The sequence below is a fragment of the Cavia porcellus genome, unplaced genomic scaffold (assembly GCF_034190915.1).
Source record: "Cavia porcellus strain 051 isolate PalLab524CR breed Dunkin Hartley unplaced genomic scaffold, mCavPor4.1 scaffold_21, whole genome shotgun sequence".
In the NCBI taxonomy this organism is placed as follows: Eukaryota; Metazoa; Chordata; class Mammalia; order Rodentia; family Caviidae; genus Cavia; species Cavia porcellus.
In genome coordinates, this window is record NW_026947504.1 from 27,492,604 (window position 1) to 27,510,048 (window position 17,445).

General features: G+C 34.5%; 1 pseudogene; it reads left to right on the top strand.

Annotated features, from left to right (window-relative positions):
- Window positions 1-1,296: 1,296 nt before the first annotated feature.
- Window positions 1,297-13,460, top strand: LOC134470309 (olfactory receptor 8K3-like; annotated as a pseudogene).
- The last annotated feature ends 3,985 nt before the right edge of the window (window positions 13,461-17,445 follow it).

The window sequence follows — 17,445 nt, forward strand, 5'->3', positions numbered from 1 at the left end:
TTGAAGCTTAACAAGTATCTGTCTGAAAATCAATATTAAATAAGTCAGTAGATGTAGCTCTCTGTGTGCTCACAACCAATTTTTGGCTTTTGAGTCACCATTTTTTTTTCTTTAAATATTTAAATTGAAGAATTTCATTAGTAATAATGAAAACTTATTTCTGATTGAAATTTTAATTGGTCACAAGATGCAGATTTTTGACACTATTAAGAGTTTACTTGAAATCAATATTTTCCATCTATTTTAAAAGACAGTATTTCTCCTTTATTGGACTTTTGAGAATGCATATGCAATAAAAACTGTTTCATAAATGAACAGATTGAAAGAGTGTTTAAATGGATGGGTGGGTAGAAACAAGGATGGGTGGGAAGAAAAGAGTATCAAAGGAAAACAGTATAAGCAGAGTTCATGGGTACATCAAGGGGACTAAAAGGAAAAGAAAATTAGGGAGTAAATGAAATGGAGAATTGGATAAGGGAGCAAACTTTTGTAAATAAAAACAAAATGGAGAGTTGAACCATTTCATTCTTCTGTTGTTCTCTTTAGATGTTCCCAATATATTCCATCAAAACTTCCGTACAACTAAAATACAAAATATACTAATTTGTCATTTTCCCTTGAGAAACAAACTTTCAGAAATCCAAGTGCCTCCTTGAGTTCCCCTCACATCTGTTCAGCCCCAACTACCAGCATGACTGATTTATTTGAAGAAATAAAGTTGTAATCTCCTGGGCTTTTAGATCCCTCTCCTGGTGTCTCCATTTTCTGTATTTCCACATTCTAGAGCTTCTTTATCTGACAACAGTCCTTTCCAAATTCTTCCTACGAAGTAGCTCCAAATGCATTCAAACTGTATGCTTATGACAGTGACAGCAATGATTTGGCTCCAAAATCTCTATAAGTCACTTCTTCATTGCTGAGGAAAAATACTGATGACCTTCAACTTAAAGGAAGACAGATTTATCCTGTCTTGTGGATTTATTCACAGGCCAGCTGGCTCAGAGGCAGAAATGCAACATGGAAGAACATGACAGAAGAAAGCTGTTCAATCATGGCTGTCAGGAAGCAAAGAGACAAAGGAGGATTTGGAGACACGGACACAGCTATTTAGGTTAAGTCCTCAGCAAACCACTTCCAACTAACTTCACTAAACTCATCCAATGTTCAATCTACTGATAAACACAGGACACTATGATAAAATCACCTTTCAGAAAGAAGATATTTTGGGATTCCTATAAGAGATTGCAGGAAAACTGGAGTGGAAAGAAAGGAAAATTTGGAACAACTGTATGAGGCATGGGAAATCCCACGGGCCTGAATAGGCCATGCCTAGCCACCTCCATTGAGCCCCTGGAACTGAGGGCATGTGAGGCGGGTTCCAGTGTGCTTGTGCCTGGGGAGAGCTTTGGACCATCACCCCCAGATCCCCACCAAGTTTTATGAAAAACCATAGGAGTCACAAGAGATCCCATGGGCCTGACTAGGCCACACTTAGTCACCTCCTTTGAGCCCCAGAAGCTTAGGTGCACGAGCTGAGTTCCAGCATGCTTGCACTTGGGAATAGTTTTGGACCATTGTGTCCAGTGGTTAGGACACTGCCCAACATCCTAGACCACCAGAGGACTCATGGGAGGACACTGTGGGCCTGACTGAGCCATGCCCAGTGACCTGCAATAAGTCCTGGGGAGGTGTGGGTGCATGAGGTGATTTCCAGCATTCCCAATGGAAGCTTTGGGATATAGCTCAAAACCCAGAAATATACGAAAATGACAAAATGAAAGGCCAAAATGCAATTTTGAATCTCTAGCCAATTCCAAGCAAGCCTAGGAGCCATGTACATAGAAGAAATTACAACCCACACACCTGAAATGCCTGAAATGATATCAATTGAAATAAAGAAAAAACTACAGGAAGCTATAAAAGAACTTAAATCAGAAATAATCTCCCAGGTAAAAGAAGAAATGATAAATGTAATGAAAGAAATGCTGAGCACATCTAAAGAAGATCTAGTTAATAAATTAGAGGAACAATGCAAAAAGATAGAAGCCCTGACTGAACAATATAAGAAAGAGAATGCATGAAGCAGATTCAAAGAGATATACAGGAAGTGAAAATCTCCATTGAAAGTTGGCAAAACAGCCTCAACAAAAGCGAAGATAAAATTTCAGACTTTGAAGACAAGATTGCAGCTAGGGAACAGGAAAGGAAAGATCTTTTAAAAATGACCAGGAATCAGGAAAAAACAATTCAATAGCTACAAGATGATGCAAAAAAAAAAAAAAATAAGACTGATAGGGATAAGTGAAAAAGAAGGGGACAATGCAAATGATATCAAGAAGCTATTTACAGAAATAATAGCTGAAAATTTCCCAAACATGAGAATGGAAACAGATATTAGAATTAGTGAAGCACATAGAAGTCCAAACAGCCATAACCAAAATAAAACTATATGCAGACATATAATAATCACTACCCCAGAAATCCAACATAAGCATAGAACATTAAAAGCTTGCAGAGAAAAGAGTCAGATGACCTATAAAGGAAAACCTATCAGAATCACATTAGACATCTCAGTATAAAGATTGAAACCAAGAAGAGCATGAAGTGAAATATTTCAGATCCCAAAATAAAATGACTTCCAATCCAGACTCATGTACCCTGCAAAACTCTCCTTCAAAATGGATAAATAAGATATATCCATAACAAAGAATAGATGAACAATTTCAAGATCAGCAAGCCAACCCAGCAAAGAATTCTGAGAGACATTCTAGATAGACATAGGAAAAATCCACTAAGTAAAGCAGACAATTAAACAAAGTGGAAAGACAAACAGCAACAACAGAAAGATAATATATCAAAAGTAAACCAATACATATCAGTTATAACTTAATGTAAACAGACTCAATTCAACAATTAAAAGAATCAGACTGGCAGAATGGATCAAGAAACAGCATCCAACCATATGCTGTATACAAGAAACCCATCTAACCCAAAGGGAAACTCATACACTGAAAGTCAAAGGATGGAAAAAATACTTCATATAACAGGAATCCCCCAAAAAAGCAGGGGTAGCAATTCTGTTTTCAGAGGATGTGCACTTCAAACCAAGAATAATCCAAAGATATAAAGAAAGTCATGACGTGCTAGTTAGGGGAAAACTTCAAGAGGAAGAGATAACCATCTTAAATATATGTGCACCAAATTTGGGAGCACTCAGATATACAAAACAAGTAATGACAGAAATGAAAAATCAAATAAGGAATAACACAATTATAACAGGAGACCTTAACATACCATTGACAGAAGGGGACAGATCAACCAGGCAGAAAATCAGCAAAGAAATAACAGAACTGAATCAGACCTGTGAACAAATGGAATTGATGGACGTATACAGAGTGTCCCATCCAACAACATCAGAGTATAAATTCTGCTCAGCAGTACTTGGGACATTCTCTAAAAGAAACCATATAATAGCCCACAAAATATAACATACTTAAGTAAATGCAAAAATATTGAAATTATACCATGAATATTATCAGATCATAGCACCGTGAAGCTAGAAATTAACGATAAAAGAAATTACAAAACTCCCCACAAACACATGGAAATTGTGTAGTACACTGCTGAGCAATCAGTGGGTCACATAGGAAATTAAAGAAGAAATTAAACAATATCTACAAGCAAAAACAAATGCAAATGCGCCCTACCAGAACACATGGGATGCAATGAGAGCAGTCCTCAGAGGAAAATTTATTGCGGTGAATTCCCACATTAGGAAAACAGAATGAACATAAATAAACAATCTCTTGCTACACCTCAAACATCTAGAAAAAGAAGAGCAAGTCAAGCCCAAAGCCAAAAGAAGAGAGGAAATTATAAAATCAGAGCAGAAATCAATGCAATAGAGACTAACAAAATAGTACAAAGAATCAATGAATCAAAGAATATTTGAAAGAATAAATAAAATTGATGTCTCTAGGCACCCTTATTTTAAAAAATGAAAGAAAAAACTCAAATTCATGGAATAAGGAATAAAAAAGGTGAAATCACCATAGACTCTGTGGAAATACAGGAGATCATCAACACATATTATGCAAACCTCTACTCTCATAGGTTCAATAACACAGATAAAATTGACAGATTCCTAGAAACATATGAAGTACCAAAGCTAGTTCAAGAAGATGTAAAACTGCTAAATAATCCAATTTCTATTAATGATTGAAAATGTAATGAAGTCCTTACCTACAAAGCAAAGCCCAGGCCCAGACAGATTTACTGTGGAATTCATGTAATTCAAAGAAGACTTAAAGCTGACACTCCTCAAATTATTCCATGAAATTGAAACCTAAATATTGCTGGAAGCAAATATTACTCTAGTACCAAAACCTGAGAAAGACCCAACCAAAAAACAGAACTACAGACCAATCTCCCTAATGAACATAGATACAAAAGTTCTCAATAAAATATTGGCAAACAGTATGCAGTAAATCATCAAGATGATTATACACCATGACCAAGTGGGATTAATCCCAGGCATGCATGGATGGTTCAACATACATAAATCAATAAATGTAATCCACCATATCAATAGAGCCAAAAATAAGAATCACATGATCATTTATATAGATGAAGAAAAAAGCTTTTGATACGGTCCAATAATTATTCCTGATGAGAACCTTACAAAGAATTGGAATAGACGGTCTTTAACTCAATATGACACAGACTATCTATGACAAACCAACAGCCAGCATCATATTAAATAGCCCAAAGCCAAAAGCTTTTATCTTAAAATCAGGCACAAGACAAGAATGTTCATTATCACCACTCCTATTCAGAATAGTGCTGGAAATACTAGCCCGAGAAATTAGAGAAGACAGAGAAACAAAAAGAGCAAGGATAGGAAAAAAGTTAAATTATCATTATTGCAGATTACATGATACTCTACATAAAAGACCTCCAAAACTCCATTGAATGACATCTAGCTATAATAAATAAATTTAGTAATGTAGCTGGAAAGTCAACACTCAAAAAGTAGTATCATTCCTATACACTAACAACAAAACCACTGAGAAATAAGAGAAGCCATATCCTTTACAATAACATCCCCCCAAAATGAAATACTTAGGAATCAATCTAACAAAAGAAGTAAATTTTCTATTAAGGGAAAATTATAATACTCTGAAAAAGAAATTGAAGAGGCCTTCAGAAAATGGAAAGACATCCCTTGTTCATGGATAAGAAGAATAAATATTGTGAAAATGGCCATTCTCCCAAAATTCTTGTACATATTTAATAAGATCTCCATCAAAATACCACTAACATACCTCATAGATTTAGAGAAATCACACCTAAAGTTTACCTGGAGCAAGAAGAGACCTAGAATACCAAAGGCAATTCTAAGCAACAAATGCAGGCATCACAATTCCTGACTTGAATTTGTACTACAAAGATACTGTAATAAAATCAATATGGTACTGGAATAAAAACAGACCTAAAGGTCAATGGAACAGAAGATACAACTACACCTTATCTTTGATAAAGGGGCCAAATATGTCTACTGGAAAAAGGATAGTGCCATTGTAAAAAAACAGAGGAAAACAAAGTACTCTAAAGGATATAGCTGCATGTATGTTTAAGTGTGTAGGACTGATACCCATCTTTCTACGTTTTTGTTGGGTTGTTGCAGTCTCAGTGTTTGAATGTATGGTTTTTATGCTTTATATCTTGTACCTACTTCTAAGAGGACAATATGTAATTTATCAACTAGTGATTTCTTACTGTTTATTTTTTGAAATTATGCATTATTTCTGACCTTATTCTGTTTTGTTTTTATCCTTAAAGAAATTTTTTAAAAATTATGAACTGCTATCTCAGAGTAAAACAGAATTAATAGTGTCTTACAGCAAACAAATGATACCTGTTTCTTGAATGAGATATGGTTTTTGCAGCCCTATAAACATTATCATCAGAGATTGAACTTTACTCCCCCAATTTCCATTTGTGTACCTTTGCTTTCACTTGCCTCATGACTTTGTCTAAAATTTAAAATACTGTAACTAGATGGAATAAAGGTGGTGAGAGTCACACTTGTATCATTTTGCCGTTTGTAGGAAAATTTGAATTTTTTTTACCATTTAGTATGTTGACAAGTATGTTGTTATGGATAGGGTTTAGGTTAAGATATGAAACTGTCTACCTGTTTATTATTTCTTGAGGGAATATTTGATTTTGTTGAAAGCATTTTTTATCTTTTCAGATAGTCATATGATTCTTTTCCTAAATTTCATTGATCTGTTCTATTTCATTTATAATTTGCAATGTTGAAACATCCTTGCATCCCTGAAATGAAAATGAACTGATTGTGTGATGTGGTTATATGTGTTCTAGAAATTTCTTTGAAAGTATTTTAATGACAACATTAACTTTCATATTCATAATGATGCATATTTACAGTTTTGCTTTTGGATATTCTTACTGATTTTGGTAACTAAGTGATATTGATTTCATAGAAGAATTCTATTTCTTGGAATTGTTAAATACGTGTTGGTGTTAGTCTTCTTTCAAGGTCAAGTAAAGTTCAAGCAGTGAATTCCTCTGGTCCTGTGTTTTTTCTTGTTGGGATACTTTCCATGATGGCTTCAATCTCATTCCTTGCTATAAATCTCCTTAGAATTATACTACTCTTTTTGATTAACAATTCTTGTTGGTCATGTGAGTATTGCAATGTTTCAATTTCTTCTAGATTTCATAGTTTATTGGAATATGTGTGTTGTAGTCTGGGGTTATTACACAGAGAACAACTCAGGTCAGGACATGGAGTTTATAATATTTTTATAATGGTCACTGAAAGTTAACACAGGACAATGCAGGAAATCTATCTGCAACACCAAAGACATAGATTATTTAAGTCAAGAGCCTAAACCCCATGGCAATGTCCCACATGAGTCCAGATAAAAAACCCAGAGCTCAGGACAACGCCTCCACGAGTCCAACTGGAAGTCCAGAGCCCACAAGAAGGACTCACGCCAGTCTCTTTTATGGATTCGTGCCAGGAAGACCCAAGGGTCAGCGGTGGAAGCCAGAAAGTCCATGCCAGCAGGATGAAGGAGCTGTGCTAGTGGGATGAGGGTTCTACACTGGAGCTGAGAAGTCACACTCACAACAAAGAACGGGGCTGTCCTGAAAGGAACCACAACTGTCCTCAGCGACATGGAGGCCCCGTGCTCCTCCGATGACAAGCACAGTCGGGAACATGCCAGGAAGCAGCGTGACGAGTTCACCCTGGAGACCAGGCAGCACATGTCTTCCCCTCCGGAGCCAGGAAGCAATGCTCGATGTGAGGACTAGAGCTCCTCCAGGAGAACCAACAACTCAGACAGCAACTTGTAGGAGAACTAACAATGCCTCCATAATGCCTCAATCCCTCTCCAACAGCTCTCCTCTCCACTTATTTATCCTGGCAGCCCTCCTCAGGTGGAGCATCTTCTCTCAATGCATGCTGATGTAATCCAGCTGGCGTTAAGTTGACCACTAGTTATCGAACCATAACAATGTGTTTTCAAAATAGTCTGTAATGATTTCTTGTGTTTGAGAGGTATCTTTTTTATTTTACATATTGTGTTACCTAATTTTGTTAGTTTTGGTTTTCTGTATTTTATTAGTTAATATGTTGATTTATGTTTTGCTTATTTTTTAGAAAACAATGCTTTTTATTCCTGTGCATTTTTCTTATCTACTTCTTTAATTTAAGCTCTGATTTCTATTACTTTCTTTTTACTGGTTTTGAGGTTTTCTTTTTATTACAATTTTACTTTTTAAATGTTTATTTCTTATAAGTATGTATGTACATGAAATAAAGACTATACTCCTTGTGAGTGTTGGAACATGCACATGTTTGCTTTTTTAAAAAATTCTCTATGTTCACAAGACATGTCATCAGGTTATTGTTTTGAGAGTTTTCTGATTTTTACATATAGGTAGTCATACATATAAACTTTCCTGTTAGAATTACATTTGCATATAAATTGTGGATGCTGGTATACTGTATTTCCACTTTCATTTTATACTATATATTTTTATTTTCTCTGTAATTTCTAATCTATTCAAAAGTATACTGTTTAATCTCTATGTGTTTGTATAGCTTAGATTTTTTACTGCTGATTTCTAGTTTCATTTTATTGTGAGTTTAAAAGATTCAAGAAGTAATTTTTATTACTTTGTATGTGTTAAACAGCCTAAAATATGACTTATTTTTGAAAACATTCAGTAAGTTATTGAAAATAAGTTTATTTTGTTGCTTTTTAAAGAATACCTGCAGATGTCTGTTAAATCCATTTGCTTTACAGTGTAATTTAATGCTGATATTTTCCAGTTGAGTTTTGGCATAGAGGTTTTGTTGGTGAATATTGGACATTAGCTTCATTTTGTCACTGTATTTGGATTACTCTAGTAGCATGCATTTTGTGAGACTGGATACATGAATGTTTGGTTCATATATGTTTACAGTATTTCAAATTTTCAGTTGATTGTTGTCCCTTCAGTATGCAATGGTCTTCCTCATCTCTTCTGAACATTTGACTTAATTCTGTTTTTAGTTATGACTGTAGCTACATATGTTTGTTTTTTAATCTCATTTGCTTGGAATAGCATTTTCCATGCTTTCACATTCACTCTATATATTGAACTATATACGATTTTGTCACCCATCCACATAAGAAAAAAATACAGTGATCAATATTATTATAATATCTTTGTATGGAATATCACTGGAGGACAACACAACTTGGAAGAACTGTATCTTTTCCTCTGGGAAAGAAATTAGTGTGGTCTGGGTTGTACAGGGCATAGTTATGTCAGAGTAGGCAGAATTAGGACTTCCTTATTGACTTTTATCTGATTTAATGCATTTTTAAGGAGGGGCAAATAGGTATCAAGTTGATATGGGATGAAAATATTCATAAAATTGAAATCACTGCTTTTATATCTCCCTGACTGGGCAAAGGATGCAGACATAGTCAATGAACATAATTTCTTTGTATATATTTGAGGCCTTGTTTACATGAGACATATCATTTGAAAGTATCAAGATAAAACAGTCCTTTTTATTTTAAAGACAAAAAAATAAATTAAAAATTACAGTAAAACAGAATTTCAAAATAGATTAATAGAAGGGCAATTGCTCAAAGGAAAAGAGGAACTGTGGTGAAGATAGCCCTTTTTAAAGAGAGTGGACATCAATTACATCCACTCAGGATGAATGGAACAAAAGGTAAAGGGAAAATTTACTTTGGCTTTGAGCTTTCCCATCTTCTGCAGCCATCACATTTTAACCTTTAGATTCTCTGGTTTTGTATTTGGACTAGAGCCTTCAGCTTCTTAAGAGTTTCAATTTGAACTGGAACCACACGTAGTCTTTCTTGACTTTCTAGCCTGAAAACAGGAAGTCATGGGATTTTTTTAGCCTCAATAATCATTAAGAGAATTTCACTCACATAAAACTCTTTTTCATCCTTAATCACTCATGTCCATCTGTGAGTAAAACTGTCCCGGATAATTAATAAACAACCTTCAGAAATCTTGTTAAACTTTCAAACATTTTAGGAATAAAGAATAAGTGGTTGCCTTTTCCATACAAATTGCATGTCTCAGAAGATTTTAAAAAACAACATAAATTCTTCTGAGTGTTTCATGTTAAGACTACATACACCCAAGAGAGAGACTTCTTTACAGGTAAACAGTGAAATGTTTCATGTGATCCCATATGTGAGACACACACAACTGTTCAGTGACATTTGCAATTTCCCACTTAGATTTGATGGCAAAACCATAGAAAAATATGATAATGTCTTATTGTATTCTCCTTACTTTTTCCACACAATAATGCTGGATCAAAAATAGGTCTTCTCTTATTTTCTTATATTAGTATTTTAACCTTATCATGAAGGTTGACAAACTAAATGCACATTAATGTCTTTGAAATGTCATTAAAATATTACTTCAAAATCTTTAAGTTTTATAAATGATTCTATCTTTAAAAGAAGCTGAAAGATAGACTAAGTGAAATCTGATTAAAGAACATGTTAATTTTTTATTTGTTTTGTCTTCTGGAAGAATTATAAAACTGATTTGGGTGTCTCTCTCACATTCTTATTTGGTTGCTGTAGAACTTCTGTGTGCTTCTTAAAAAGGATTTTAAAATTTAATAATTTTTAAATAGATTTATTAAACTGATCTTGTCACACATCTTGAAGAGTAAAAACAGTCTATCTGACTTTCAGTTGAGCAGGGCATTTTTTGGTAAAGACTTTGAAACACTCCGTTTTATATTATTCTTACAATGTTTAGAATGTTCAATTTTAGAAAGTTGTATGAAATTTAGACATAATTTTTAAAGTTCAACTTGAAATGGAATGCCAATCAGTAATCAAAACAGACAATAATCTATGAAAAAATATTTATATCAAATTTCATAACTGGAAAAACACTTTCATCTTTATAAAATGATATTTATTATGCATTTTATTTTCTCAGTTTTGTGGCCAAAAAATAAAACACAGAACAATAGAAAACACTAAAATTAGATTTGTACTATACTTTATTTACTGTAAATAATTCTCTAAATGTGTTATGCACATAATCATATTTTCAACTAAGGATAAGTTTGTGCATTGAGAGTGTGTGCATTTGTTTACTTGTATGCATTATTTATACTAAGTTGCATGCTATTTACATATAATCTACTCTATATTTTGTGTGGGACAGATGTATGTTTTCTTTTTACTTATAACTAACTCTGACTTATCATAGCAATTTTCATTGTAATATTTAATATGTATCTCTCTTTTAGCCCGTCTTTTTCTCTATTATGAAATGCATTAGGCTAATTTTTTTTTATTTATGAGAAATGTTTGTAGGATCACTTGATAGATAGATGGATGAATTACATGAATTATTTAATCCTCAGTCCCATTGACCAAATAAACTACAAGTTTATATTAACTATTTATATGAGAACAGTGAGTTTTAAACAACTTATATTATTCACCAGACAGATTTTGTATATACTAAAAATTCAGACAGAGGTTTTTTTTTGTTGTTTCGTTTTTATCGGTACCAGGAATGCCTACTTGCAAGGCAGGCACTTATGCCGCTGAGCTAAATCCCCAGCCGCCCAGACAGAGTTTTGATGATGCTCACTAACATATATTCTGATATATTTTGTCATATAAATGCAATTTATAGCTACAGTAATGTTTTCTTATTCAAATATCTGTCATTTATTCACATGCCACAATTCATTGGCACAAAGGTTGAATAGGTTTCCCTTTTGCCTGAAGAATTTCTATACACCATTTATAAGTGTTTATATTATTGAATTATTATATCTCAATTTTAGTGGTTTATAAATATCATTATGTGATTGCAATGATATATTTGAGAAACTCCAAAGAATCATATAATTATAATCCATATATGAATGTCTCTAAAGTTTACTTATGCTTCAATTTTTTAAAGTCTTTCAATTAATATACCTATCAGTGTATCTTAGTATTTCTAAATCTTAAAAATACACATATTTTGGATGAAAATTGAGTATAGTATAGTATTTTGGGCCTGTGTACTGGTGTTTAATCATCAAATCAAATAATAGTCCACCTCTCATTTGTGATAAAAAATACATTCTTAGAACTGAGCAATGATCTTTGATGAGTAAAATCAACCACACATAAGAACCACTAATTTACCTCTTGTTCTGCTAGCTTCATCTGTACCTACTAATAATTGTAAGTTGAATGTATATTCAAATAAAGTGATTTGAAAATTTTGAATGTATCTTATTTACACTAGCATGGCATGAAGTAAACCCTCTGAGGTGACAAGGCAGGAAAGCTATTGAAAATGATGTCTCTATCTCAAATAAGCTAGAGGGAACAATGCAATCTCACAGTGATAAATGCATTCATTCTGCTGGGCATCACAGATCATCCTCAGTTGCACACTCCAGTCTTTTCCCTGTTCCTCATCATATATATCATCTCACTGGTGGGAAATGTGAGCATGATTGTCCTCATGCAGGTGGACTCCAGGGTGCAAATGCCCATATGTTTTTTCTCAGACACCTGTATCTCAGTGATCTTGGCTACTTTACAATTGTGAGCCCCAAAATGCTGGTAAATTCTGCTGTTAATCCAAATACAAACTCTTATTATTCTTGTGCCACACAATTTGCTTTCTTTCTTGTGTTCATTACTTGTGAACTTTCATTCTGTCTGCAATATTTTTATGACTACTATATAACCGTCTGCAAGCCTCTGGTCTACACTGTCATCATGTCCCAAAGAGTATAGTGAGAGTGATGGTGTCAATTCCATATCTTTACAGTAAAATTTTTCTCTTCTATTCATTATGAAATTTTCTTTTCATCATTTTGAAGCTACAAGATTATCAGCCACTTCTGTGAGTCTCCCCTTATTATCTTTGCTCTGCTCAAATACAAATGACACGGAGTTGATAATTTTGATCTCAGCAGGTTTTAATTTTGTTTGCTCTCTTGTAGCACTCCTTTTTTACTACCTCCTTATCTTTGTAGCTTTTCAGGATGAATTTGGCAGAGGGCAGGTACAAAGCACTCTCAATGTGTGGATCCCACCTGACCATGGTTACACTGTTCTATGGGATTTTGATATTTATGTATGTGCAGCCCAAGTCCAGTCATTTGTTTAACACTGACAAAGTGGCTTATGTATTTTACACTCTTGTTATTATAATGCTGAATCCTCCAATCTATGGCTTGAGGGACAAAGATGTGAAATATGCCCTCAGAAGGATGTGGAAGGAGGTATGCAAAGTTTTTCTTCATGCTTACCTGAAATATGATTCTGATATGTTAGATAGAAGATGGATAACAACATTTCATCTCTTTATTCTAAGTACTAATATATGCTTTTTATATTGTGAATAATTTTAATGATTCTAATTTGGTTACTTTATTTAAAAGTAGAATTTTTTTGTATTCCTTAACAGATCATTTATAAAATACATAATATGTCAACCAGAGTGGAGTGTGTGTGTGTGTGTGTATCTATCCATCTACCTATCTATACGTATATATAGAATCCTAGTTTGCTAAGGTGATTTTACTTATTATTTTTTTCAAATGTAAACTATTAAATGAAAACATGAGATCTCTGAAATTTACAGTATAGGACCCTGAAACCATGCTCCATGTGCATGTGTTCAACCAAATATGGATCAAGAATATTCTGAGAACAAAATCACCACATAGCTATAAAAATCCATGCAACAGAGCTGCCGGCCGGAAGGAGAGAGCACAGCCGAGTGGAGGGAGCCTGTTCCAGCCCAGTCCACAGCCTCTCCCACCTGAGGAGTGCATCACAGCTGCCCACCGGATGGAGGGAACTGGAATGAGCCACTGGAACCTGCTCCGGCCTCGCCTGTGACCTTCTTTTGACCTGGAGAGCACCAGCACTACTGCCTCGGCCTAGAAGAGGGAGCAGCCCTGCTGAGGAAGTTTGAGGCCTACCTAGACCATAGGGGGACCCTCTATCAGCCTGGGGAGCTTTGCCTTCCAAGGAGCTGGAGGACTACACAACATCCAATCCCTGGGAGAGTATGAGATCCTGGCTTTAAGGGATTGGGGGTCTGCTGGGCTTGCAGCCACACTAGATTTGGCTTAGCAGGATTTGGGATTGCCTGGACCACACCAGGTGACCTTCTATCTCTCAGGGTAACTTTGCTACCACAGAGGAAACTGTGCAGCTTGAGGAGGCTTTAGGTTTACCTGAGAGGAGGCTGTCAACCCTCTTTTAATCCAGGTGCTCCACTGCCCAAGGAGGGAGCTGCACTACCAGAGGACACCCAAGAGCCCAGGACATAAGAGATAATTTCAAACATGCCCAGGGGAAATTCTGAAACAACACTTGAAACACGGAAATATAGAAAAATGACAAAATGAAAGACCAAAATGCAATCTCAAACTTCCAGCCCATCCCAAGAAAGCCTAGGAGCCATGTACATAGAAGAAAATACATGCCATATACCTGAAATACTTGAAACAATAGTAACCGAAATAAACAAGCAACTCAAGGAAGCTTTAAAGGAATTCAAACTAGAAATAATCTCTCAGGTAAAAGAAGAAATGATAAAAGAAATGAAGGAGATACTGAACATATCTAAGGAAGACACAGCTAAAAAATTGGAGGAACTAAACAAAAAGAATCTCTGGATGAACAATATAAGAAACAAACAGAATATAGAAAACAGATGCAAAGAGATATACAGAAAATAAAAATTCCATTGAAACTTGTAAAAACGACCTCAATGAATGTGAAGATAGAATTTCAGACCTCAAAGACAGGATTGCAGCCAGTGAACAGGAAAGGAGAGATCTTTTAAAAGTAACAAGAAATCAAAAAATAACAATTCAACACCTGCAAGATGATGCAAAGATAAGGTTGATAGGGATAAATGAACATAAGGTTGATAGGGATAAATGAAAAAGAAGACAAGATAAAGGATGTGAAGAGGATATTTAGAGAAGTAATCGCTAAAAATTTCCCAAACATGAAATTGGAAACCGATATTAATATCAGTGAAGCATATAGAACTCAAAATAGCCATAGCCAAAATAAAACTACATCCAGACATATAATAATCACCATCCCAGAAATCAAAAAGAATAGAATATTAAAAGCTACCAGAGAGAAAAGACAGATCACCTATAAAGGCAAACCGATAAGAATCACAGCAAACATCTCAGCACAAATAATATACTCAAGAAGAACATGGATTGAAGTGTTTCAGATCCTAAAGGAAAATGATTTCCAACCTAGACAGATGTACCCTGCAAAATGGTCCTTCAAAATCGATGGAGAAATAAGATACTTCCACAACAAAGAACAGCTGAAGACCTTCATGATCACCAAGCCAATCCTGCAAAGAATACTGAAAGCTAGTTTAGATACACTTAAGAAAAAAACACTAAACAAATCAGACAATTAAACAGAACAGAATGATAAAGATGCAACACCAGAAATATAACATGTTAACAATAAACCAATATAGAACAGTTATAACCATTAATGTAAATGGTCTCAATGCACCAATTAAAAGAAACAGACTGGCAGAATGGATCAAGAAACAAAATCCAACTATATGCTGTCTACAAGAAACCCATCTAACCCAAAAGGATACTCACAGACTGAAAGTCAAAGGATGGAAAACAATACTTCATGCAACAGGAACATCCCCCCCCCCAAAAAAAAAAGCGGGAGTAGCTATTCTGCTTGCAGACAATGTGAACTTCAAACCAATAATGATCAGAAAAGATAAAGAAGGTCACTACATACTGGTTAGGGGAAAACTTCAAGAGGAAGAGATAATTACCTTAAGTGTATATGCACCAAATTACAGAGCACCCAGTTATATAAAACAAGTAATATCAGAAATGAAAAACCAAATTAGCAGTAATACAATTATAACAGGAGATTTTAACACACCATTGACACCAATGGACAGATCAACCAGACAGAAAATCAGCAAAGAAATAACAGAACTGAATCACACCTGTGAACAAATGGAATTGATAGACATATACATAGTATTCTGCCCAGCAACAACAGAATACACATTTTTCTCAACAGCACATGAGTCATTCTCTAAAATAGACCATATATTAACTCACAGATCATATTTAAATAAATGCAAAACTGTTGAAATTATCCCTTGCATGTTATCGGATTATAGCGCTATGAAATTAGAAATTAATGATAAATGATACTGCAAATATCCCACAAACACATGGAAACTCAATAACTCAGTTTTGAGTAATCAGTGGGTCACAGAGGAAATTAAAGAAGAAATTAAACAATACCTACAAACAAATGAAAACACAAATACAACTTACTGGAATCTGTGGGAAAGCTGTCCTCAGAGGAAACTTTATTGCACTGAGTTCCCACATCAGGAAAACAGAATGAATACAAATAAATAACCTGTGTTACACCTCAAACATCTAGAAAAAGAAGAGCAAGTCAAGCCTAAAACCAAAAGAAGAGAGGAAATAATGAAAATCAGAGTAGAAATCAATGCAATAGAGACTAAGAAAATAATCCAAAAAATCAATGATTCAAAGAGGTGGTTCTTTGAAAGAATAAATAAAATCAATAAGCCCCTAGCAAACCTTATTTTAAAAAGGGAAGAAAAAGCTCAAATTCATGCAATAAGGAATGAAAAAATGTGAAATCACTACAGACCCAATAGAAATACAGAAGATCATCAACACCTATTTCAAAAACCTCTACTCTCAAAGGTTTGATAACACAGAAGAAACAGACAGATTCCTAGAAGCTAGGTTCAGAAGATGTAAAACTGCTGAATAACCCAATTTCTATTAATTAAATTGAAAATGTAATTAAGTCCTTACCTACAAAGAAGAGTCCAGGCCCAGATGGATTCACTGCAGAATTCTTCAATAAATACAAAGAAGACCTCATGCCGACACTACTCTAACTCTTCAATGAAATTGAAAGGGAAGCAATCCTTCCTAAGTCATTCCTGGAAGCAAATATTACTCTAGTACCAAATCCTGAGAAAGACTCAACTGAAAAAGAGAACTACAGACCAATCACCCTAATGAACATAGATACAAAAGTTCTCAATAAAATACTGACAAATAGGATGCAGCAAATCATCAAGAAGATTATACACCATGACCAAGTGGGATTCATCCCAGGCATGCAGGGATGGTTCAACATACGGAACTCAATAAATGTAATCCACCATATCAATAGAGTCAATAGTAAGAATCACATGATCATTTCTTATAGATGCAGAAAAAGCTTTTGATAAGGTCCAACATTCATTCATGATAAGAACCTCACATAAAATTGGAATAGATTGTCTTTACCTCAACATAATAAAGGCCATCTATGACAAACCAACAGCCAGTAAAATGACCAAAAATTGAAGGCCTTTACTTTAAAATCAGGCACAAGACAAGGATGTCCTTTATCACCACTCCTTTTTAATATAGTACTGGAAATACTAGCTAGAGCAACTAGACAACAGAGAGAAATAAAAGGGGTAAAGGTAGAAAAAGAACAAGTTAAATTATCACTATTTGCAGATGATATTATACTCTACATAGAAGACCCCCAAAACTCCACTGAAAGACTCCTAAATATAATAAATTCAGCAATGTTGCTGGGTACAAAATCAATAATCAAAAATCAATAACATTCCTATACACTAACAACAATATCACAGAAAGGGAAATAAGAGAAGCCACACCCTTCACATTAGCAAGCAAAAAAATGAAATATTTAGGAATTATTCTTATGAAAGAAGTGAAAGACCTATACAGGGAAAATTATAATACACTGAAAAATGAAATTGAAGATGATCTCAGAAAATGGAAAGACATCC